Source organism: Callospermophilus lateralis, chromosome X (assembly GCF_048772815.1).
Source record: "Callospermophilus lateralis isolate mCalLat2 chromosome X, mCalLat2.hap1, whole genome shotgun sequence".
In the NCBI taxonomy this organism is placed as follows: Eukaryota; Metazoa; Chordata; class Mammalia; order Rodentia; family Sciuridae; genus Callospermophilus; species Callospermophilus lateralis.
In genome coordinates this window covers 6527954-6545605 of record NC_135325.1, presented here as the reverse complement: position 1 = coordinate 6545605, position 17652 = coordinate 6527954, and the positions used below count along the sequence as shown (strand labels likewise).

At 44.0% G+C, this 17652-nt stretch overlaps 1 protein-coding gene across 3 annotated transcripts in view; it reads left to right on the top strand.

Moving 5' to 3' along the window:
• The window catches only part of Rai2 (retinoic acid induced 2), a 68565-nt gene that overhangs the window by 44488 nt on the left and 6425 nt on the right, over nucleotides 1-17652 (top strand). For 2 of the 3 annotated variants that reach the window (XM_077107078.1, XM_077107076.1), the window contains exon 2: nucleotides 9294-9500. The exons of the other annotated variant lie outside the window; for it this stretch is intronic. The gene's annotated coding sequence lies outside the window, so the exon portion shown is untranslated. The remainder of the gene's footprint in view (nucleotides 1-9293; nucleotides 9501-17652) is intronic. 3 annotated transcript variants of the gene reach the window in all.

Below are 17652 nucleotides of genomic sequence, written 5' to 3'. Positions count from 1 at the left end.
ATCAAAATAGTGACCCTTTTGAGTTCTGACCTATGTGCCAGGAATGGTTCTGTTTTTTAAAGATTTTTTTAAATACCTTTAGTTTACTTATTTATTTTTATGTGGAGCTGAGGATCAAACCCAGTGCCTCACATGTGCTAGGCAAGTGCTTTACCACTGAGCTGCAACCCCAGCTCCTGGTTCTAAGTGTTTTGCATGTGTTAAGTCACTTTCCTTAACAACCCTGCAGCATCTATACGGTGTTATCTGCCCTCATCATACAATGAGGAAACTGAGGCATATAGAGAGTTAGGGACTCGCTGATGCTCACACAGCCAGTCCGTGGCTGAGCTGGGCATCTCTATTTCATTTCCTTAAGGAGGGTATCTTCTCCACAAATTGGATTTGTCTTGGACTTGTTACGCCTTCAAATTGTGTTTTCTTTCTCAAATTAGAACTACAGGGAATGAGTGAGTATACCCTTGTGAGATCTCCCAGCACCCCTAAATTTCACCGTGGCAGAATGGCTTAGAGCACAGAGCTTAGGAAGAGAATCGTTCAGTGGCTTATTGGCCAACGTTTGTGTCACTTTTGTTGCATCCACTGGACTGAGTTGTCTTGGTCTTGTGGAGATGTAGCTGAAATAACTAGAAGCAGATGGTTCTTACCTGTGTGTGCCAAGGGATGTCAAGCCCCTCTGCCATCAGCACTGTCACATCTGCATACTTTCAGAATTGTCCTCAGAAAAATGAGAGGCATGACTGAAAAACAGCCTAAAGTTGTCTGCCTTTGAAAATATGTAGAACTTCTCATCTACTTATTCTCCTGGGAGAAATCAGAGGAACTCGGAAGTCAGTAATTGTGATCTCTTGAGTCATAATTTCTGAAGTTGTATCAGAGCCCAGCATGGAGATGCAAGATGGAAACAGCACGTGGGTCTGTTTCCATAGACCAGCCGGTAAGTGTGTGAGTGTGTGTATAGGGGGCTGAAATCTCCTCCTGAAAGGAAGGGATTAGCCAGCCAAAGAAGAAAACAGATTTGAAAAATCCCTTTACCCTGAAGGTTTAATAGGGAGTCAGATTTACTCAAATGTCTTCAGTCACGGGTCTCTCTCCTGTTTTTATCTTGTACCCAGCTCAGACTTTCAAAAGAAGGTGAACTTTTATACCCTTGACTTTAATATTTCCATCCACATGATTAGAAGTAAAAATTTTTGTCATCTTTTGAGCTGAAGGGATGTTACTAAAATACATATAAAATCATTCTTCCACCACTTGTATATTTCTTGATTATTGGTAGGTTATTAAGACAAATTCTTGCTTCTGCTTGTGTAATTATAGCACTCAACTCAAATTTCAAAGACTGTCACTAGCATATCTTTGATTTTTCTCTGGAGAATAAATATCACCTATGATGAGAAAATAATTTGGAAATATTCACATGGATTTTGACATGGCCCTAAGGAGTTAGTCATTAAAGAATGTCAGAATCCTAATTAGTCTTCAAATAATCTTTTTGTGTGTGTGGTAAAGAACTTCTGCTTGGAAGAACAGCATTTCAATATACTAGTTGTCACCTCATTACCTGAAAGCTGCTTGAAGGCATTTTGTGGAATTCAAATCATTTGAGGGCACAGAGCGGCCATTGTGGTACCACAGAAGATGAACAGAGCCTTGAATTCTACCCATGACCCTGCCCCTAACCAAATACATGGCCTGGAGCAGATCACCTCTTCTGAGCCTTTGTTTTCTCATCTATAAAATGGTCACACTTGATAATTTTTATAAAATGAAAATTAGAAGGCTGAATGTGATCTAATCCCTAGCTTTGCCAAGGGGGTACACTCTGCACTCTACCACTGAACTATATCCCTAGTCCTTTTTAATTTTATTTCAAGACAAAGTCTCACTAAGTTGCTGAGGTTGGCCTCAAACTTATGATCCTCTTGCCTCGGCCTCCCCAGTCACTGGAATTATAGGCATAGGCCACTGTGCCTGACCAGCCCCTAGCTTTCTTTCCTATCACCCTGGAATTTGTTTACCACGCCCCCCCCCATTCATACTTCTCTCCATCCCTCCCTCATATCTCTTTGGAGCACTGGGATAACTTTATGCCATGGTGCCCCTTCTTTCAGGTTTTTGCTCAAATGCCACCACATCAGAGAAGCCTTCCTTGATCACCCTCCCAGGGTGATCCTTTCCCTATCCTCTGCTCCCTGTTACTCTCAACCCACTTCCTCCATTTACTTTCTCCTTAGTGTGTAGCACCATTCATTAGGAAGTATAATAAGATGAAGACAAAGGAGCTGATGGAATAGAATAGAAAGTCCCAGAGCTAGACCCACATAGTGTTGACTTGGGGGATGTCTTCACTAATGTTTGTTTATTAATTTTATAGTATTAAAAATAAAACAACTTTTAAATAAAACAATGAAAAAGTGGGCTATGCATGGGACAGTTTTATGAACTGTGGATTATGCAAATTATGTGCATAGGAAACTCAAAAGTAAAAACAGAATGCTAATTTGTCTGAAGGGGATTCCTTTTCCTTTTGCAAGGTTGGCATAGACAATCTGGAAAGATCCTTGGAGTCCAGACATGATTCTATGTTGAACATTTACTAGGCATTAGGCACTTTCTACTTCCCCAGCAGATATCTTTACCCCCATTTCACAGGCAAGGAAACTGCAGCTCAGAAAGGCCAAGTCATTCCACCAAAGCCACACAGTTCTCATGGTGTCAGAACCAGAGTTTGGGTGCAGGCCTGACCCATAAGCTTTTGTTTGTTATTTGAGGGGATGAATACAGTGAATGCCTGTGACTATGGCTAGGATTTTGCTAGGGAAATAGAAGATTCCTCTTCACCATGCAAAATAGAAGAACTTTACCTATAAGGAACCTCTGCTGTTTCACTCCCACCAGTCCCAGAGACCTGTGGAGGAGATCTTAGTAGCTGTACTTTGAAGTCCCTCGTACAGGGCCTCCTCAGTGGATCAGCATTGTTGTCCTCCCCCTTTCCCAAATCCAAAACTATTGGCATTTCTTGGAAAGTAATTTTAGCTTTCCTTGGCGTTTCTGGTATTCTTTTTCAGCGAGCATTTGTGTTCGGGGACCAGTGTTGCTGCCTTCTTTGTACTTGAGGTAAAGGGACCCTGGCAAGTGCCTTGAGAAGGGTCTTCACCCTCTTGTTACCAGCAGCCTCTGCTCCATCTTCCCTCCCCACACTGGGCTCAGAAGTGATCAAAAGCCAACTGCAAACTACAGAACCACTGGGGGTTTCTTTCCTTTCTGCAGTTCTTCCACAGTATTTTAAACGCCTCTTTTCTTAAATTATCAAGAGATAATTAACATAAAATAAAGCGATTTGTAAGTGGTCAGATGGATCAATTTTGACAATTCTATGTACCTATGTAACCACCATCTCAGAGAGTCTAGAAAACACTCCCAGCATGCCAGAAAGCTGGCTCTTCAGGCTTTATTTTAATCTGTTCTCTCTCTTTTTTTTTTTTTTAGAGAGAGAGAGAGAGAGAGAGAGAGAGAGAGAGAGAGAGAGAGAGAGAATTTTAATATTTATTTATTTTTTAGTATTTGGCGGACACAACATCTTTGTTTGTACGTGGTGCTGAGGATCGAACCCGGGCCGCATGCAAGGCAGGCGAGCGCGCTACCGCTTGAGCCACATCCCCAGCCCCTGTTTTCTCTTTTGCCTCCCCAGAGCAACCATGCTCTGATTTCTAGATCATGGTATAAATATTTTTGCCTTTTTCACCATTTTGTGTCAGTGAAGTCCTGTAGTATATACACCTTCTACCTGGATGCTTTCACTCAGCACAGTGTCTTTGGGCTACATCTGAGTTATTGTGTGTGTGTGTGTGTGTGTGTGTGTGTGTGTCTCCATTGTTTGTTGCTTTTAATTTTGGAGTAGTATTCCATGTAGCTGTGGCATAGCCTAGTTATTCGTTCACCTGTTGACAAACATTTGGGTTGTTTCTGGTTTGTGGCTTTGAAGAATAGAACTCCTATGAACATCTGTGAACAAATATTTTTTGTGAATATATATTTTCATGAGGGGAGGCGGGACAGGGAAATTGCCAAGAATAGGGTAGGCAATTTGTTGAACTTCGTTAGAAACTACCAGACAGTTGTCCAAAGTAGTGGTACCATTTTACCAGCGGTGTGCACGTGCTTCCGTTTCTCCATAGCCTCACCAACATTTTGTTTATAATATCCTTCAGTTGTAGTCATTCTGATGAATGAGATAGGGTCACTTGGGGTTTTCTTTTCTTTTTTCCTTTTCAAGAACATTTTGAAAAATTTTCAAGCATGTCAGTCAGTTCTGGCTCAGATACTGAAAAGGTCCTGTGGGAGCGAAGCTGGTTTAAAAGTTGTATGGACAGGAGGTTTCCACTTATCATCGTTGTTCCTAACACAGTCTTTCCAGCCCTGAGGGTTGTCTGGGCTGCCGCAAGGCAAGCTCAAGGCCAAAACCCTGAGAGGGAACTAGGGAAAGAGATGGAGGCAGGCTAAAGAGTCAGAGGGGAGAAGAGGAGGGGCCCCTGCATGGGGAGCTCAAAATCACACTGTGACAGCCACAGGACAAGTCTCAGGGCAAATGGTGCCCTCCACAGACACTGATAATGTAACAAGTTAGTAGCCAGCAGGCACAGACCAGTTCATAAGGCCATTCAGGGAGTCCCTGCAGGCTGTCATCTCAGCTGCTGTGAGCACTCAAGGCAGATATGATAACATTTCCAAGGTAGAATTTTGTCACCTTCTAGTTGGCATAGGCAAATGGAAATCCTCTAAAACTGGTTGCCAGACATGGGACAGTTATGTGGCAAGCATTGGAACCCTCCCTTTTTGGGTGCTGCCTCCCAGCTTTCCTGGATCCACCAACGCTGTTGGTAACAAAGTTGGGGAACTACCTCTCAAATATTTCAGCCAATTCACACCATATGTCTTGAATACCCCAGTTCTATCCTTTTCCTACAGTCACCATCATGCTAATTAGAAAGCCACCAGTTTCCCCAGTAAGGAAAACATTTCAAACATTCCAGGTGCTCTTTGGCCCTGCCTCAAGTATTAGGGAGATGAAGAGGTGACTGCAACTTCAGTAGCAGCCCAGGGTGTGCAATCTTGGCAGTCGATCAGACAAGTGGCTGCCCACTGACCAGATTAGGGCTTCACCTGAGTCACAGACTGAGGCCAGTCTCCGTGGAGATGCTGGTGACTTTTAAGGTAAATTCCAGATGTCACAGCTGTCAAAAAGCTCTGGAGCCAGGGAGCTTAGACCTAAGGAGAAGTTTCTCAGTCTTGGTTCAGAGGGCAGAGAGCGCTAGTTCTAGTCTCCTTTCATATTTATTGCAGGGTTTGAGGTGAGTCTGAAGTCTCCCATCTATAAAATAGGGGTGATCCCTGTTTGTTTGTTTTTGTTTTGAGGTGATAATGAAGATATTTAGTTGGGTCCTTTGCACATGAAAGTCCTAATTATATAGAAAATGTTTTCAATCAGTTTAGTCTCTCTAATATGGTGAAGACTAATTTAGTCTCTCTAATATGTCTTTGGAAGAACTGGTATTTTTAGGGAAGAACCCCCAAAGAGCAATAATGTTGAAAACAAGGCAGAAGCTTACTAGCGATGGCACTTTGTGGTCAGTGGAGGGAGAGAACACTTTTAAATGGGCAATCTTTGCCTAGAAAATCAACTAGGCAGGGAAACAAGGGAAAGCAATCCTAGAGGCTGGAGCCATAGATGGTAAATTCTCCCAAAGGAGAATCCACCTGGACCTTTCCTGTAAAGAGTCTGGTATGGGGGAAAGGGAAGAAATCCCAAGCCTCCTTGCACTACAAACCAGCAAACTAGCCAAGGGTCCCAGGAGAAAGGGGGTATTGTGGTTCTAGTAGTTTCCTCTGGCAAGAAACCAAGCATGACTCCTACCCAGGTCTGTGTGTTTCTTTCGTGCCAGGGTCCTGCTGCTTCACTCTTAACCACCCCACCCACTGACATGGGGCAGGCCACCTAAGGAGCTGCAGGATTGTGGGGAACAGGGCTGCTGACAGCCCTGCCTCTCCCTGCTCCCTGGAGGCAGCTCCCTTGCTTCTCCCAGCTCTATGAATGCCAGGGAAGCAGACTCTTTCAGTGGATATAGATGCAGCTGCCAAGCAAAGAATAGTCCTGAACGCACAGTAATAAATTGATTCAAATCAGGAAGAACAGGCAAGGGTGCTCAGTGCTGTAGCAACAGGAAAGTTAGCATGTGGAAGCTTGGAATTGGGCTGTGGGCACTAAGATGGATTCTGCAGCTCTGGTTTTCAGCCAGTGAGTTTGGAGGACTCCAAACATGGAGGAAGCAATAGAGGGTAGAGACAGTCTGCTGTCCCTAGCAGTGCACAAGGTGAGTCCCAGGAAGCCTTCTGCGCTGCTGTTCATAACAAATTGAAAGTGTACTGAGGCTGAAACACAATAGAAGTTGATTTCTCACTCACATAAAGCTTCGAATGGATGTTCCTGCTGGCAGAGGGCCTGCCTCCAAGCCATGTGTCAGGTGTGTATACCCTCCTGTCTTGTGGCTCTGCTGTCTTCATCAGATGGCTTCCAATAGGTCCTTATGCATTAAGCTAAAGCAAAGAGAGAGAAAGGAATCGGAGCATCACATATGGAAGGAAGGAAGGGCCAGACCCAAAGTGGTACGTGTCTACTCACACTCTGTTGGCAGCACTCAGGAACATGATCACACTAACTGCAAGGGAGACTGGGAACTGTAGTCCAGGAAGAAGGGGCAATGCATTTGCTAGATGGCCAATCAGTCAGCCACAGATGAAATAATCCTGGGGAGGATGGAAATAGCTCCTGCCTGGATCCAGAAGCCTAGTGTGTTAATCAGCTTCCCATTGCCATTACAAATACTTATCTTGAAATAAGGGTTATTCAGCTCTCAGGTTTGGAGGTTTCAGTCCATGGGCTGTCAGTCCTGTTGCGCTGGGGACTGTGGTAAGGGAGCACATTAGGGCACAGAGAGCATGGAGGAGGAAAACCATTCCTCATGGCCAAGAAGTGAGAAAGAGAAGACCAGGGGCTGCAATACCATTATCCCCTTCAAGGGCATACCCCCCAGGGACTGATGACCTCCTGCCAAGGCTTCATCTCCACAGTGTCCTTTGGGGGACACTTGTCCAAACCAGAGCACACAGGAAGTGAGAAATGAGCTCAGAAAAGAAGGGGAGCACCTGACTCAGGATGTGCATTTCAGAGCCCAGTCTTCACTAGTAGAAATGATAATAGAAGAGGAGGGAACTTAGGGCTGGGCCAGAAAAAGAAATCAAGGCAGGCCTGTCTGAACCACAGGAGAAGGCCAAGAAATTGTAGGTTCTGATCTGAGACAGGAGACACTACCCACTTTCTGTCCTTTCTTACCCCACACCTACCTTTCCTACATTAAACTTTGTTCATGTTCTAGAAAACTCTGCCCCTCCCTCCCATGAAAACAACCATTTCCTGGGGGTTCACAGCTCAGATCCTGGGGGTAGAAGGGAGAGGGAAGCAACAGTCCAACAAATCAACTCACACCAAGGTGGTACCAATCTGCTGGGGTTGCTGAGAAAATGAGATGAGAAAATGAATGTAAAATACCTAGCAGGGTGCCTGGCACATGATAAATCAGTGCTCAGTAAATGGTTTATTATTATCATCTTGTGAGTGTGTGGAGAGAAGCAGTGGGGAAGGGGGAATGAGGAAGCTAGCAAAGCCCTGAAAACTAAATTACTTCTTCTTTTCTCCCCAACCTAATGGTCTCACTATTGAATTGAGGCCTCCTGCTCATTGGGGCCTGTAAAGACATCAAAGTTGTTTTGACTGAGTTGGCAGTCCTTTAGGACACAGGGTTAATTGCTAAGGGGCAACTATGAACACCCTTGGAAGAGCTGGCACCCTTCTAATGTTTCCACACACTTGTCTCGCCTCCAACCCTTACCAGCCCTGGGCTCCAGTTGTCCAACCAGGCAGCCTATTCTGGACACACCTGCCATCTTATGCCTTTCTTCCAGTCATATCCTTCTGGAAAATTCTCCTCCATTCCACTATTTCCTCCTCAGAAATCCTTCAGATGTGACAAGGTCTAGTTCACATGTCATCCACAGCAATAAAAGCCCGATGGTTGGAATTCAGAGGGACAATACCAGAGGTGGGGCATGCGAGAAAGAGAATGAATGGACAAGAATCCTGTTTGAGGGTCCCCTTGGACTACAACAGGGAAACAGGTGGCTTCATTCCAACTTGACTACCAGTGTGTGTGTGTGTGTGTGTGTGTGTGTGTGTGTGTGTAAACATGTGCATTCCAAAGGAAGTCTTCCCCTAAAGAAAATAGGAAATAACACCTATAATCTTCATTGCCAAGTAGCCAGATGTTAGGCAGCCAATCTGTTTCCTTTCCCCACTTCAACTTTGCATTGTTTATGCTGTATTAACTCTCACCATGATACTTGCTTTAAGATAAATATAGTGATTTCTTAAGGACTTCAAAAGATTCACCAGCCCTAAGATTCTGCCGAGCATGTTGTTCTGCTCTTGAGAGAGCTTGCCTCGAGGCAGAGGAGTGCTTTTGACTAAACTGAATTCCAGAAAGAAGTCTTCCTGTTTAAAAGATGAGCATTCCCTACCCCCTTCTTCCTGCATTGTCTGTGTACTTCTTGGGTCAGGGTTGTCATTATTATTTTTATTAGGCAGTATGCAGCTGATGAAGTAAAGTAGTGTTTATTTATTGTTTTTTTTTTTTTTGTTGTTGGTCCCTGAGTTGGAATACACGATCACTAGAAAAGAAACTCCCTCTGTGACTCATCCCAGGAACATCTTGCATTCCAGCCAGCACAAATATGATTAAAAGAACTTTCTGGAGGGCCCCAGTTAAATTTTAGCAAAGGAGCATATCAGCCAAGCTGACCATCTCTTGAACATTTTGCTTTTGGAAAGATAGTCATCTCTGGCCTCCTTGTATGACTTACTCTTTATGAAATCTTGAGGCACACCCCCCATGAGCCGATTCTTCTGTGGTGTGGGCATTGTTAAAAATAGCAGTGTCTTCTTCATGGGGTCATAGAAGGTTCCACTGACTGGGGAATCACTTGGTCATGGTAGCCTAAATGAATGACATTTAAGTATTCACATAATATTCACTGGAACTTTCCAGGGCATGGTTAGTATGGCAGATGCTATTGGTACCCCACCATATCCCTTCAGACTCACCTCTGTACACCAAAGGTTACTTACTGTATGTACCTGTGACTGTCCCTTAAGGTTTGTTTTTTGGTTTTTGTCTCAGGAGCACACTAGGCCTGCATGCTGTGCTATCTGGAAGTGCCAAGGAATGAACGTATCCTCCAGAAGCAACCCCTGACCAGTGATGGATGGAAGTTGGTGACTAAACACCCTGACTTCCTGGCCTCTCAGTTGACATAGCCCTGAGGAATGTGTTCTACACAGTCTCCCAGAATTCCCCAGTGGAACTGAGCTCCAGTTGCCTGCAGTGGTAACTTGCTTGATAAATTAGCTTCTTTCCTTTCCTGTCTTGTTGCTTTACTCCCCTTCTGGTGTTTTCTGGGACCTTCTCCCAAATAAACTATTTTCAGTTAATTCTTTGCCTTAGGATCATCCAATGGGAGAACCCAAGCTAAGATAACTATAGCCAGTTGGGTTCACCAAAAATCACCAGCTTCCTCTCTTCACCTTCCTTACCAAGATCATCATCACTGAGAGTGGTCACTGAGTTTCCATGTGACTGTAACCCTGCAGTAGCATGTTGTCCTTTGAGAGTCTATAGCTTCTGCATGGAAACCTGGTAAGGTAGAAAGCAGAGTTTCAGGAGGTGGCTCATTCAGTAAAATGAGATAAAGGCAACTCTAGATATTGTGGAAATCTCTGTACCTGGGAAGCACCTACTCAGGAAATTTCTTTTGGGTGAGCACTAAGTGTTTGCCGATTGAGTCCATAAAGGAATAAATAACTGCTTCACATTCATATATTTTCTTTGCTCTTAGTGCATGTACCTTTTAAAGAAGCCAACAAACTTGGTCCTAGTTGTAGACTCTTGAATCTGTGGAGAAAAGTCAAGAAAGTAAGAAACTTCTTTCCCATGATTGGCATCTGAAATTCCTCACTTAGACTTCTACTTCTTTGTCCATAGCTCTATTGCTGACTAGATGTTGTTTATTATACCAATCATGGAAATATAATACTTGAGCCTTATCATTTGTATATCTCACTGAGAATGAGTTTATCATCTTTTTTTCTGCAAATTCCAATTTTTTTGGGGGGGAGGGCCCAATTCTGATTGCCCAAGGAAGACTGGAGGTTAGGGTTAGGCAAAAATGAAAATCAAACACCAAAAGAATATGAGCTTGTATATTTTTTTCTAGGACTGACAGCACAGCCAAGTACCAAGTAAATATGCTTGGTGATTTTAAAAGCATGTGCATTCTTCCAGAATTTGGACTAGCTTCCTTATTTACTAGGAGTACTTGTACTTGTGAACAATGTGTTATTTTTCAACATGTCCTCAATGTGCTGAGAAACTCCCCTCTCACCTCTCCCTCCCCCACATGGCACAGCAACCAAGCTGTTACGGCTTGACAGCGCCCCTTGTGGCCAATTGGAGATCTCATTCCATGTTTTCCTCACAGCTTCCTTCAGTTTCTCTATATATTTTTAAATTTTCTCTCCTTCCACTTCTACCTACTTAGCTCAGAAAATCTTTTTGCTTTCTCTCTCCCTTTTATCCTTACCCTCTTCCTTGTCTGCTCCATGTTTTTTTTTTAAATGAGAAAATGATCCTAATCACTACTGAAAAGAAGAAAGGAGAGATACTTAGGCCCTGTGCAAAGGAGAAAAAAAACCCTGAAGGATCTGAAGTGAAATTATGAACAGCCAAAGGGCAGTAACTTCAGAACCCTTAGAAATGCTCATGAGTCCATATGCAAGATACACAAGGCTCTGGCTCCCCCCGCCCCCCCCCGCCTTTTCCCCCAACCTGAACAAGGAGTAGATTTTTGTATTTATTTAATCATTTTCCTGCCATCTTTAGTTCCTGGTGTTACAATAGTATTGTCTTCTGTTTTTACCACAAATGTTCAGTATCTTAGCTATGTTGGGGGTGAAGTGGGTTTGGGGTGCCAGCCTGGAAACCTCCCATCAGGTGTAACACTGATTCTATGACAATTGCCTTCCCAGTTCCTACCAGCTGATTTTCAAGTGAACCCTTAAACATACAGGGTTATGAATGTGTGGACCCATTCAGATGCCAAGGGAGTATTTGATGCTACTCAACATGTAAAGAGGAAACATGGCCAGGGGTCTAATGAGGAAGAAGATGAAGCCAATGTGACAATAAGGATGATGACAGTGAGAATGATGAAGATGAATCCAGTGCTAATGATGTGATGACAATGATGATGGTAACAGTGACAGTGAAACCAACAGTGATGGCAAGGATAATGATGTTGGTCTTGATTTACAAAGCACTTTCCATGTGCCAGGCTCTGTGCCAAGCACTTTACGTAGATTATGTCCCTTAATCATTATGAACACTCTGTATGATGGGGAGTTTTAAAAATCCTCATCTTACAAGAGAGAAACTGAGGCTTAGAACTAACTTACCCAAGGTCACGCAGCTAGCAAAGTTTGGCAGGCTGATGTTTGAACCCACGCCTCTCTGAGTTCAAAGCTTTCCATTCTGCCCAGCCTCACAGGGGCCCCGTACCCAGGGTAAGCTGGCACTGTCCCCATGCTAACAATTGGTGAGGGGCTCACTGACATTAGGAGAAGGGGACAGTCTGAACTCCAGACCTTAGTACTTCAGAATTCTGCACCTCTTCCTTCCAGTGACCCCTCAGAGGGTCTATTTCTGTCACACTGGTCTCTGGAAAATGTCTTGCTAATGACACAGGATTATAAACAGTCTTTTTCCCAGAACAAAAATTTAACCTTTGTATCTCAATCTAATTAGAAGTATTTTCTCTTTCAGAGGCAGGTTTTTCCCCTTTATTCTAAATTGAAGAGGCTTCTTTGTTGCCAGAAAAAATCACCCCAAACCATAGTTCTTCAAGAGGATAGACCCTGGCCTGAGACCTTAAACATGACCTATTGCTCCTGCATGGTATGGCTCCTGTGGCCCCAGTCTCTGATGGTGTCTGGGGTCTGGTGTCTGGTGGAAAGCTGCAGGGCCTCAGCCGAATGCAAAAACAGCCACTTGCTGACTTGCACATTCCACTCTCCATTTTGTATATACTACTTCTTGTCCTTTTATTTCCTCATTTGATGATCCTGTGTTGCTGTTTAAAGGCTGTGTTGAGGAGTCTGATATATGTAGAAGGATAATAGGTGATTTAACTATGGGACAAGCTGGTGTTGGTGACCAGAATTCAAAGGTGACCACTGCCTGGCATCTCAGAGGCCCCCAAGAATGCCCAGGCCTCAGAGCACACAAATGAATGGACTTGTGTCAGAGAGGTTTCAGCCACACACACTCACCAGCCAACCCTTAGGCCCTCTGTCACTGAATTCCTGATCCAAGTTGCTTCCTGGAAGCCAGCTTATGGTCACACCCTTACCCCCAACTTCTCCTCTAATTCAGTCAGCTATCCCAGCTACATAAGCAATGGTGATCCTCACGAAAAACAGCTCTTCCTGAGAGTCTCATGTAATGCTGCAGTGGCCTGTCACCTTCCACTGAGGTTCACCGAGAATACTTCTTTCCTTGTAGTGTCAGGGGCAGGCCTCTCTGGAAAGCAAACATTTATCATTCTCTACCTTAGAGACGTCCTTGCACTGACATCATCTCCTACATCTATCTATGAGCCTTGAACCCCAATCAAAGTAGACAACCATAGAAAATGGGTTTGGTTAATGCCCTGAGAAATGAGTCAAGAAAAAGGCTACATGCCTGTAATCCCAACTGCTTGGGAGGTTGAGGCAGGAGGATTGCAAGTTCAGTCAGTCTCAGCAAAGGCAAGGCACTAAGCAACTCAGTGAGACCCTGTCTCTAAATAAAATACAAAATAGGGCTAGGAGTGTGGCTTAGTGGTTGAGTGCCCCTGAGTTCAATCCCTAGTACAAACAAACAAACAAAAAAACTACATGCCTTCCGAGAAAGTAGTACCAGGTTGGAGGAATAGGAAATGTATGCTAGCGCATAGTAGGTTCCCAGATCATTCTTAAAAGGATGAATAAATGAATTGGCATGAATCTAGTCCAGCCCTACACTAAAGCCTGCATGGTCCCAAGGGTCACCATGGATGATTTAGGCAGCCTACAGGTATTCAGGAATAGGAAATGAGATAATAAACACAGAGACATCTGACATCATCTACAGAGAAAGAAAGGCAGCAGAGTGCCCTCGCCACCAACTATTCCAGATTTCTCTTGAGGCCTGGGTTCTAACCCAGCAAAGACTTGAGAAAATTAGGCCTTTGAGCTATTTATTTTCTCCCTCCAATTCTGCTTGACAGCTCACACCTGCTCACCCTTTGGGGCCCACAGCAGTTCCTCTTCCAGCAGCTCTGGGAAGGCTAGGTTTGATTCCTTCCCAGCAAGCACCACTCACTCCTGGGAGGTCTGAGAAGGGGGCAGTGCCAATATTACAGAAGAGGAACCTGAGTCCCTGGGGTGTAAAATGACTTTCCTACAGTTATGAAAAGCTCATGTGTGCATTGAACCTTTGACTTCTATTTCAATGACTTGTCTATTAGGCATCTCTGACTCAAGGGGGTATTTCTTCTTAATCAAGCTCCTTGCTCACCAAACTCTTCTTGACATTTTGATGGTTGACTGAAAGTATCCCACATATTTTGGTGTCAGGTGCTGGTTACAATAGAGATGTTCTAATCCAGGCTGGCTGACTCTGGCCAGTGCATTAGACTCAAGCACCCCTCAATTCCCTTGGGAATTTGAAACTAAGGCAATGGGTTGGGTAATGTGCCTTTGAGGAAGAAGTGCAGGTCTGCAAGTCAGTGTATTCAATGCTGTGTGAACTTGAGCAAGTCACTTGACCTTTGAGCCTCAGCTTCTTGCTCTGCAAAGCAGGAGGGACTGGCCAGTTGAACTGGCTAATAACTCAAAGACTTGTTCACTTTGAGGGAAGTCTCACTGGGCCCTGAGAGCTTTGTCCCTCCTGCTTAGTGGTAATGTTTTCATTCTTACCCTTGATCAGAAAAATCTTGAACACCCCACAACATATACATACATTCATATACACACATGTATGTTATTATGACTTTTTATATTTACTTATTGCACCATAAAAACTGAGAATAAAAAGAATGATATGATAAAATGGGCATAAATGACTTTTATGGCATCTCAGAGCATGACCTTATTTCTTTTTCCTGGAAAGATTTTTTTTTTTGGTATCAGGGATTGAACACAGGGGCACTCGACCACCGAGCCACATCCCCGGCCCTATTTTGTATTTTATTTAGAGACAGGGTCTCACTGAGTTGCTTAGCGCCTTGCCATTGCTGAGGCTGGTTTTGAACTCACGATCCTCCTGCTTCAGCTTCCTGGGCTGCTGGGATTACAGGCATGTGCCATCGTGCCTGGCTCCTACAAAGATCTTGAAGTTCTTGTGTTGATGGCCAGTCAGTGATTCTGGGCCCCACCCCTTTCATTTTTCATCAGAATCAGACCAGGCCTAATATTTGCACTGTGTTATAACAGGACTTCCCCATAGCCATTGCCCATCCTCAAACAGATTTGTCTCAGTTGAAATCTGTGTGGCCACCACTGTTTTAATAAATCAAGTAGCATGCCAGTGACTTATATCCAAAGCTCATTTGGGTACTCATGTTCCTTTTGGAGAGCTGTGTAGAACTCTGGATGCAGAAGGCAATCAAACATAAGGCAAGTGACTATGTTGTATATTCTCCATATTTTAACCAATTTGGGAATACATTCATGTGGTAATTATGTTCACAGCTTTGGTAAAAAGGCCCTGTGCTGATGTTTAAAGCTCAGAAAATTTAATCACTGGGGCACGTAATTGACAATTATTACACCCTATGGGGAGAGAAAATCATTTTTACCCAGTTGGAATTACTTCTTAGATATTTAGTGCATCCTAGGTCCTGAATGGTGAAACCATATGTGCATTGTATTAAGGACAAAAATTATGCTTTTCTCATTTGGCTCATAGTGAGTGACGGGTGGTTTTTATACAGAATTAGGTCAGTCATTGAGGGTGTGGTTTAAGAACTGGACCAAAGTAGAAAATAGACTCAACACAGAGTGTGGGTGGAAGGGGGGCAGGATTCTGGCAGAGGTGTCTAGGAAATCAGCCTTTTAAGAGGAGGGGCAGCTCACCTCTTCCTGATGATAGGGGCATATGGAAGACACTTTGAGGGCTGGAGGGAAGTTGTGGGAGTTTGCAGGTTGGTAGTCTTAATCTTTTTTGTGAAGTAAGAAGGAAAGTCAGCCACTGAGAAGAAATTTGGCTCACAAACTGTCTTGTGCTCTGACCTTTAGATTAAGGGTTCCCAGGGCTTGGGATGTGGCTCAGTGGTACATGGCCCTGGGTTAGATCCCCAGTACCACACAAAAAAGTAGATTAAGGGTTTCCAGCTTCACTGTATATTAGAACCTCCTGGAATTTTTTTGAAAACTCCAGTGCCCAAGCCACATCCCAGAACAATTAAATTGGTCTTGGGAGTGGAACCCACACATTGGTATTTTTTTAAAGCTCCAGGGCAATTTCAATATACGGCCAGCTTTGAGAACCAGTAGAAGACCAGTGCTTCTCAGACCTTAATGTGCATGCAAATCACCCAAGAATCTTGTTGAGATGAAGATTCTGATTCAGTGGATCTGGGTTGTAGTCTGAGATTCTGGATTTCTAACAATCTCCTGGGTGATGCTGCTGCTTCTGCTCCAAGGACCCACACTTTGAGTAAGAAAGACATAGATAATCTTTCATTGTTTGTTCCAGAATAATTGATAGCTGCTGACATGCTCCATGAAAACAAAAGATGTCAATATTTTAGAGATGGAAAAGTCGTATCTTGAGAAAACTGAATTTCAGAGTATGTAATCCTGTGCCATACAGTGAAGCTCCAGTCAAAAAATGATGGACTGGGGCTGGGGATGTGGCTCAAGCAGTAGCGCGCTCGCCTGGCATGCGTGCAGCCCGGGTTCGATCCTCAGCACCACATACAAACAAAGATGTTGTGACCACCGAAAACTAAAAAATAAACATTAAAATTCTCTCTCTCTCTCTCTCTCTCTCTCTCTCTCTCTCTTTAAAAAAAATGATGGACCACATATTCAATGGTGGTCTCATAAGATTATATCACCAAGTAACCTCATGACCATCTTAGTTTGCATAAGCACACTGAATGGCGTTCACAAAATGACTAAATCAGCCATCAATTTGGTTCTCAGAATTTGCCCCATTGTTAAGCAACATGTGGCAAGCATTTAAAGCATGATCATTTTAGTGGAAGAAGCTTGTCTTATAGAAAAATCCAGATGAGGTTAATCTCAGTGGAAGAGGAGAGCAAGTCACATCTACATCCTGAAGCTAAGTGTGCCTTCTGAGTGACCTCCCTCCAGGAATCCCAGGGGCCTCAAAAGGCCATTGAGAAAAATGGCCCCTGGCTTGAGTTGCTGTGAGACAAACCCCTCTTGATACCTGCCACACTGAGGTAGTCTCTCCTAAGGCATTTGCTTAAAGGTGTTTGGCACTTTGGACCCAGGGCCTTATAGTCATCTTTATAGTCATTTCTATGTTGAAAATGGTTCCAGTTCACAAAATGTGATCTGGGCATTTAGGAGGGGCTCCCAGCATGCTGAGGGCATTAGGAGTAACGTAGGGATGTGTGTGTATGTGTGTGTGTGTGTGTGTGAGAGAGAGAGAGAGAGAGAGAGAGAGAGAGTGCACACACCTCTCTCTCTCACATTGTGTTCAATGCCTGTAACCAGGAAATAGATGAGCTTTAGGATGTGGAGAATAGTCTAAATTATATGAGTAGTCAAGTGTTTTTGTTTTTTAAAGTAATCCACAAATAAGACCATATTATGAAAACACCAATGTATACAGAAGTACATAGGCCAAGTTAGGTCTTTGCATAAATCTCTGGAAGAAAAAGCCTGAGAGGCAGGCATGGCTTTGAGGGCACCCTTTGAGGTGCAGCTGTGGGACACTGACTGACTGCTAGCGAGTTAGGCCTGAGGTCAGCTTCTTCATGAATGTCACTCCTTAGAAGGAAAGCAGTTGCTTTTATTTTTGTTTTCTGAGTGCAGCAGAGAAACACAGGATGAATTCATTCATTCCCCAGGCCCCTTGGGCTCTTCACTGGCCACAAAGTGCTTTCACATTAACTGTCTCATCCAGGAGTCCCTCGCTGGCTGGTGAGGATGGTGGCCGCCTCATTGTGCTCCCATGGCACCTGTGGGCCTGACTCTCTGCTCTTCCCACAGCAGGTCCAAGCCAGTCTCCTCTCTTGGAGTAAATAGGCAATCCCAGTATAGGGAGGCAGGTTGGACTAGGGAAGGTTAAATCTGGATTCTGTGGGAATACAGTGAGGTGGGGCAAGATCTCAGAGGAAGTTCGAGATGAGCAGGAGTTGACTGTTCAAGGCTGAAGGTAGAGGCTAGTGAGGACTCCAGGCTGAGGGGCCAACCCTAGGAAGAACCAG